Below are 6,465 nucleotides of genomic sequence, written 5' to 3' on the forward strand. Positions count from 1 at the left end.
ACAATTGCTTGGCTTGTCATCGGGGTTGTGCATGATTTAAATATTTTATGTGATGAAGATGGAGCATAGCCAGACTATATGATTTTATAGGGATAAGCTTTCTTTGGCCATGTTATTTTCAGAAGACATAATTGCCTTGTTATTTTGCTTGAAGTGTAATGATCTGAACCTGATAAGATTCGATGTCTCTGTGCTCACCGTGCTAGTCCCTAGATCGACTAGCTAGCACACACAGTACATATGAATATCAAATAACAAGTGCATCATTTACAACAACGTATGATCCAAAATTCATAAAGTATTACAAACTGAGTAGCACATAGCTAACTTTATTCAATAATAACAGCGGAAATGTAGCATAATTAAACAGTGAGTCCCATCAATGCCCACTGGCGAAAATGCTGAGTGAAGACTCGTGACCCTACTGTATCTCACTGATCATCTGAAAATCCCGCAACATGATAAGTTGCAGCCACAAGGGTCAATACATTCAATGTATTAGAAAATCACACATAATGATATAGCACAACCTACATCCACAAGTAAAGTATGACAAAGAAAACACTCAAGTTGGTTTGCAGAAGAATGTCTCCACCTACCTCCACTACATTGGCAAGGTGCACACAAACATGGATGACAAAGATCTTCAAGATGTCTCAAGTGCGCTCAGTCGTGGGGCATTCTCTAGGGACAATAGAGCGCTCAGTCATCAACGCATTCACCTGATTTAAGCCCCCAAACCTCAAGTGCGCTCAGCCATGGCGCATTCTCTAGGGACAATAGAGCGCTCAGCCATTGACGCATTCACCTGAGAAAAAGTCCCGAGCCTATAGCTATGAAGACTCACCACTTCCATGCATCACTCGACACATACCCACGTCTACCATCGCTAGCTACCCACACCATCACATAACACAATCAATACCAAAACATGACAACACAGAACATAACGATCAACCAAACATATAACATATCACAACAACCACACATGCATAGCAGAAATATAGGATGAGCATAATCAAAAGTGCAAACTTGCCTTGAGCAGTGTTGAAGTACTCTAATGCTTAATTCTGATTTGCTTCACACTCCGGACAATAAAAGCCAACAACAAAGAATCCAAATAAGAACTAACATAACAGAACATATCAGTTGGTATATCTTATCTACATGCTAGAGGTATCACAATGCAAAACGAATCAACTAATTGGGATCAACGGTTTGAAAGATATGGCCTCCAGAAGGTTAAATTCAAATTTAAGCAAATTCAAATTTAAACAGTTCAAAAATGTGAAATTTTGGTTCTACAATATTCTACTGGTCACTACAAGTACACAGAAAAAAGAATCGTTGAATTTGGTGTTACGGATCTCAAGATATACCTAAACGAAAATATGATATGAAATCTGCCCAAAAAGAATTGTGCCATAACAGCGTTCCTGGAAGAACTGCCAGACTTAAGCGACGGACGGACGGTTTATAACACAAAATGTTTCAACGAAAAAAACAGCAGGGAGACGTGCTCACCGGAGAAACAAGGGCAGGGCAGCCGGACTTGGACAAAACGGCGGCGCGGCGGCTCGGGCGGCGACGGTGGCGCCTGCTCCGGTGGTATCCAGACTCCGGAGGGTAGCGTACGGGGCGAGGAGCTTTGCTGTGGTCTCGAAGACGTCCTCAGCGGCGTCTGTGGCGAGCGAGGACGACAGCAGAGGGTGGCTGGAATCGACTGCGGTAGAAGCTTCGGGCGGATGTACTCCGGCAAGATCGGGATCCTCTGGAACAGGCGAGATAGTGCATGGGGACCTACAAAAAGGTGAAAATCGAAAGAGGAGGAGCTGGATATCTTATATAGGGCATCAATTCACGCATGGAGTCCAGGGATCAATTGAATTGGCCGATCTGATTGTGGCTGGGTTCGGCAGCTAATGTGTTCGGGAAAAACACGCTGGGCAAGGTGATGACATGCGGGCCTGGCGGTCAGCGGTAGAGAGCAGAGAACGAAAAAAACAAAAGGTGCGCTGTGGTGCTGGGCTGCGGCCTGGAAGCTGAGCGCGCGCGCGTGCCAAGAATAGCAAATGGGCCGCCGCTGGCTGTGCGTGCACAGTAGACCCCTTTTTTATATGGGAAGTTTAAAAACGGCACGCCGGTGGAACCGTTCCGCCGGTCCAGCGCGGGCCACTCGATCGATACGAGGCGAAGCGCATCGTACGCCTCGCACTCCTCCCGATCCCCTTCTTCCTCCTTCAGATCCCGCCGCCGGCTAGCCCTATCCCTGCGGAGGTCACCTCCATCCTTAGTGCGGACGCCCACTTCTTTCCCGCTGCCCACCCTTCCCCCCGGCTATAGGTTCCTTCCGCGCGCCGGCGAGCCGGAGTTGGAAGCCGCCACGAATATGCCATCCGCGAGTTGCTGCTCGTACTCCCATGTGCTGGACCCGTCCACCGGAGATGCTTCAACCACGGCAGCGCGAGTGCGCGACCTCCTCTCCCACCGCTGCAACCATATGCTTCCAGACGAACTTTGGAAGCATTTTTTTCTCCTCCACCAATGTTGCAACCGATGACAAAAAAGCTACAACCGTTCAATTTGAGAGCTTCAACTAGCAGTATATCAAGCTTCAACTGGAAACCATGCACTGAAAAAGCTACAACCGTTCATACGAAAAGCTTCAACTGTAGTTTGAAAAAGCTTCAACCAGCGACGGCTGGAGGTGGAAGAAGATGGACAAAACACTACAGTTTTTGCTACATGCTTCAACTAGAATAGATTTTTGCTACAACCGGCATATCATTTTGCTACAGCTAGGGCCACGTTTTGCTACAACACACAACCCGCGTCGTGGTTTTGCTACAACTAGCATCGCTTTTTGCTACGACCGGCATAATGTTTTGCTACATCCAGCGCGGCTGAGTTGCGACCCCGCGACGGCGACGACGACTTTTTTTGTTGCAACCATTGTAGGTATTTGCTACGTCCGGCAATGGGTTTTGTTACATCCGTTCATTTATGCAAATGTTTGCTACCTTCAACGGCGAGTTACAGCCAGCGAAAACGGTGACGCTTCTTTTTTGCTGCAACCGTATCTCCATTTTGCTACGACAAACAACGAAAAATGCTACAACGGGCAATTCTATTTGCTGGAACCAGTCAATCACCAACGAGGCGGAGCTGCATCCATGGCGTGCGCGGGCGGCGAGGACGGGATCCATCCATGGCGAGCGTGAGAGGCGAAGCTGCATCCATGGCAAGCGTCGGGCAGTAGAGCTGCATCCATGGTGAGCGCAGATCTCTGATGAGCGCGAGAGGCAGAGCTGCATCCATGGCGAGCGTGGATCTCGGGCAAGCGCGGACGGCCGCGAGGGCGCCCACCGGCGACGAGGAACGCCGCGGTGGTGCTTGAAGCTCTGCCGTTTTCTTGCGGGGATATGGCGTGGTGTCGGCGGCGCTCGGGCGTTGCATTTTTTTTTGGAAAATTGATTCCTGAGGAGGACGAAGCGAAGGACAGATCTGACAGTCATCAATCGCTATATCGGGCGGCCAGGGCTGGACCGGCCCAACTGTTGGGCCGGTGCGCCGGCGCCTAGCATCGGCCTTTTTATATTACAGGAAACACATTTGGATAAAAATAAAGTAACAGACCAAATCTAAAAATATCACCAGAACTTGCAATAAAATCTTAGTGCTACTAAAGAACACAGTGAACATTTTTCCATCCCAATATAAAATACAATACACAAAAGATTTTTACAAAATTTATTTGGGGCTTTATAAATGTTCCATAAAATATTTTTCAACTACAAATAAATAATACATATATTATTCAATGCATATTCAACATATTGTTTTGAAGAAGTCATATTTCCTTCTCACATATTTTTCCTTGAGTTAAAAATGATTTGAATAATTGTGAATTCAAAATAAGAGTCAAATGAATATGTGGGGAAGCCATTTCGTTCCCTCTCATTAGAACATTCCATAACCTCCAAAATTTCAAATATGCATAGAAATCATGATGTAAAATAATGATCCTACTAACATTCCAAATTTGAAATTTTGGGATGTTACAAATCTACCAACCTTAAAATGATTCTCGTCCTCGAGATCCGAAGAGGCTAGAAAGAAAAGACTAGGGTTGGGGTCTGTCATGGGAGTAAGTCTGACAGTAAGAGTAGGGGGTATGAAGGAGGGGGCAAGGCCCTAGCTACGGCGAGGTTGTACACACGATTTTTACGAGTTGAGGCCCCTCTCGGAGGAGGTAACAGCCCTACGTCTCGGTGCCCTGAGGCTTGTCGACTGGAATATGTGTGTGGGTTACAGGGGGTCCGAACCCTTGTACCAGAGGAGGGGGGTTGCTTATATAGAGTGCGCCAGACCCCTCCAGCCCTCATTTACACAGGGTTTAATGTAAGTTAAGACAGGGGTGTTACTGGTAGCGCCTGCTATGAATGACTATTAATGACCTTTAAGACTACAGAGTGAATGCCTGACCGTTGCCATCCTGGGTGGCTTTAGATCTTCCGTACTCCGAGTGATTCTTCGTGTGGTCGAGTGTCTCTATCTTGGTCGAGTGGAATTGGGGTATCCGAGTGGAATAGATGGTCGAGTGGATTGCACTCTAAGGTGATTTCAGTCGGTATCTTCTTTTGCACTTTGACTATCCTTGACTCTAGGTCAGTGTCCTTAGGTAGAGCATCTAGGTCAGGCCTATGGCCCTACCCTAGGTACATGTCATCATCATTAGCCCCCGAATGGATTGAGGTCCGAGTGAAGAAGGGTTGGAGTTAGTTCTGACTCGATTCCATACTTCGGAGGCATTTCACTAGAGTCTGGAAATCACGCTGAAGCTTCAACCTCTTCTAAGTCGCCTTGATCAAATTAGAGGTCGTCGAGTGAACTATGGTGGTCATCTTCGAGTGAATTAGAGTGTGAAATCTTCTATGCGATTGATTGCTCTGCGGTTCCCGGATCTCATGGGATTCAAAAATTTGGAGAAGCGCGCGGGACAGGGGGTGCCGCAGTAAAAGGAGCAAAAAGACAGGGATGCCTTGATCTACGCGCCACCTTTTTGGCCACATATCGGGCAAGCGATTGTTGCGGGACGTGATAAGATCGCCCGGGCCCACAAGTCAGCCACTCGGAAGCAGACCTATAAAGAGCGCTCGGGCCAATGTAATGCACAATGCTCCTCATTCGGTCCTCTTCTCCTCTGCTTCTCCACCGCACATCTCTCTACTCTCAACGCTTCCGCCCGCCCTGCTTGCACTCCGCCACTATGGGGAAGGAGAAGACCGTGGCTATGGAGCGTGCGAAGAAGGCAGCGGCGAAAGGCAAGAAGACAGTTCGAGGGTCGTCGTCGCGGTCCGGTCTGCCGCCTAGTTGGATCTAGGGGGGCTAGATCCACTCCGCCGTCGAGCTGGAGGATTTGAGAGGCTTGCCACAGATGGCATGATCGTTGACGGATCTTGGAGGTTGCCGGAGGGGGAATCCGAGCCCCAGCCGCGCGAGGGTGAGCGTGTCCTCCTCACCACCCACGTCGATCGAGGTTTTTCCCTTCCCCGCATCCGTTCTTTCGTGGTTTCTTGAACTTTTTCGGTGCTCAGATTCACCATCTGCCCCAACACAATCACATATCTTGCTGCATACATCTCTTTGTGCGAAAACTTTCTGGGCTGCCAACCACACTGGGGTCTATTGAAACACATCTTTACTTGCCGTTCTCAAACGGTGAAAAAAGAAAATCCGACTGACGAAAAGACGCATGTGATCCAGATGTGCGGGGGTTTAGGGATTCAAACTAGGGGTAGAAGCACTTTTCCTTCCATGACCCTTCCCGAGTCAGTCCAAGGATGGCAGTCGACCTGGTTCTACTGCAAAGACGTCCCGACTCCTGGTCAGTCGACCGGTCTCCCCCCTTTCACTATGGAGCGACTCCACCAACCTTCTTCACAGACTGTGACCCCAGAGGAGAAAGGCGAGGTGTCCCTTTTAGTCGACCAAGTTGTTAACTTAGTCCGGGAGGGTGTGACTGGCATGGATCTGTTGGAGGTGTTCCTCAGTCGACGTATCCAGCCTCTCCAAGCCTGTGATCATCCAATGTGGATGTACTCGGGCCCTGGAGACACCACTCGGGTACACCCAGAGGAGGTCGCTGAGGAGACGGTGGCTCAGTGGCTGCGGAGAATTACTGGGAACAAAGATAACCCCAGGGGGTCTAGGAGGGTTCTGCTATTCGACGCTGAACATGATCGGGAAGAGGTCAGGCTCAAAATACCAAGTGTTTTCTTATTCCAATCTGTAATTGCTCCCGAATCCGACTAATACTTGTAGCTTATGTCTTGTAGATTTATACCAAGATGTATTCGATGCCAAACGGGGAGCAACTCCAAGAGGGAGCGGAGAGTGATGCTGACAGTGCCGAATGGGAATACACAGATGACAGTGACAAGGACGATGAGGACTCGAGCAACA

At 48.6% G+C, this 6,465-nt stretch overlaps 1 long non-coding RNA gene across 1 annotated transcript; it reads right to left on the minus strand.

The window, feature by feature from the left end:
• Positions 1-241: 241 nt before the first annotated feature.
• LOC123106765 (uncharacterized) lies at positions 242-2,063 on the minus strand. Its single transcript, XR_006451473.1, has 2 exons — positions 1,525-2,063; positions 242-442 (listed from the first exon to the last, which is right to left on the minus strand). It is a non-coding gene; the product is annotated as an uncharacterized lncRNA (long non-coding RNA).
• Between the last annotated feature and the right edge of the window lie 4,402 nt (positions 2,064-6,465).

The sequence above is a fragment of the Triticum aestivum genome, chromosome 5A, assembly GCF_018294505.1.
Source record: "Triticum aestivum cultivar Chinese Spring chromosome 5A, IWGSC CS RefSeq v2.1, whole genome shotgun sequence".
NCBI classification, from domain to species: domain Eukaryota; kingdom Viridiplantae; phylum Streptophyta; class Magnoliopsida; order Poales; family Poaceae; genus Triticum; species Triticum aestivum.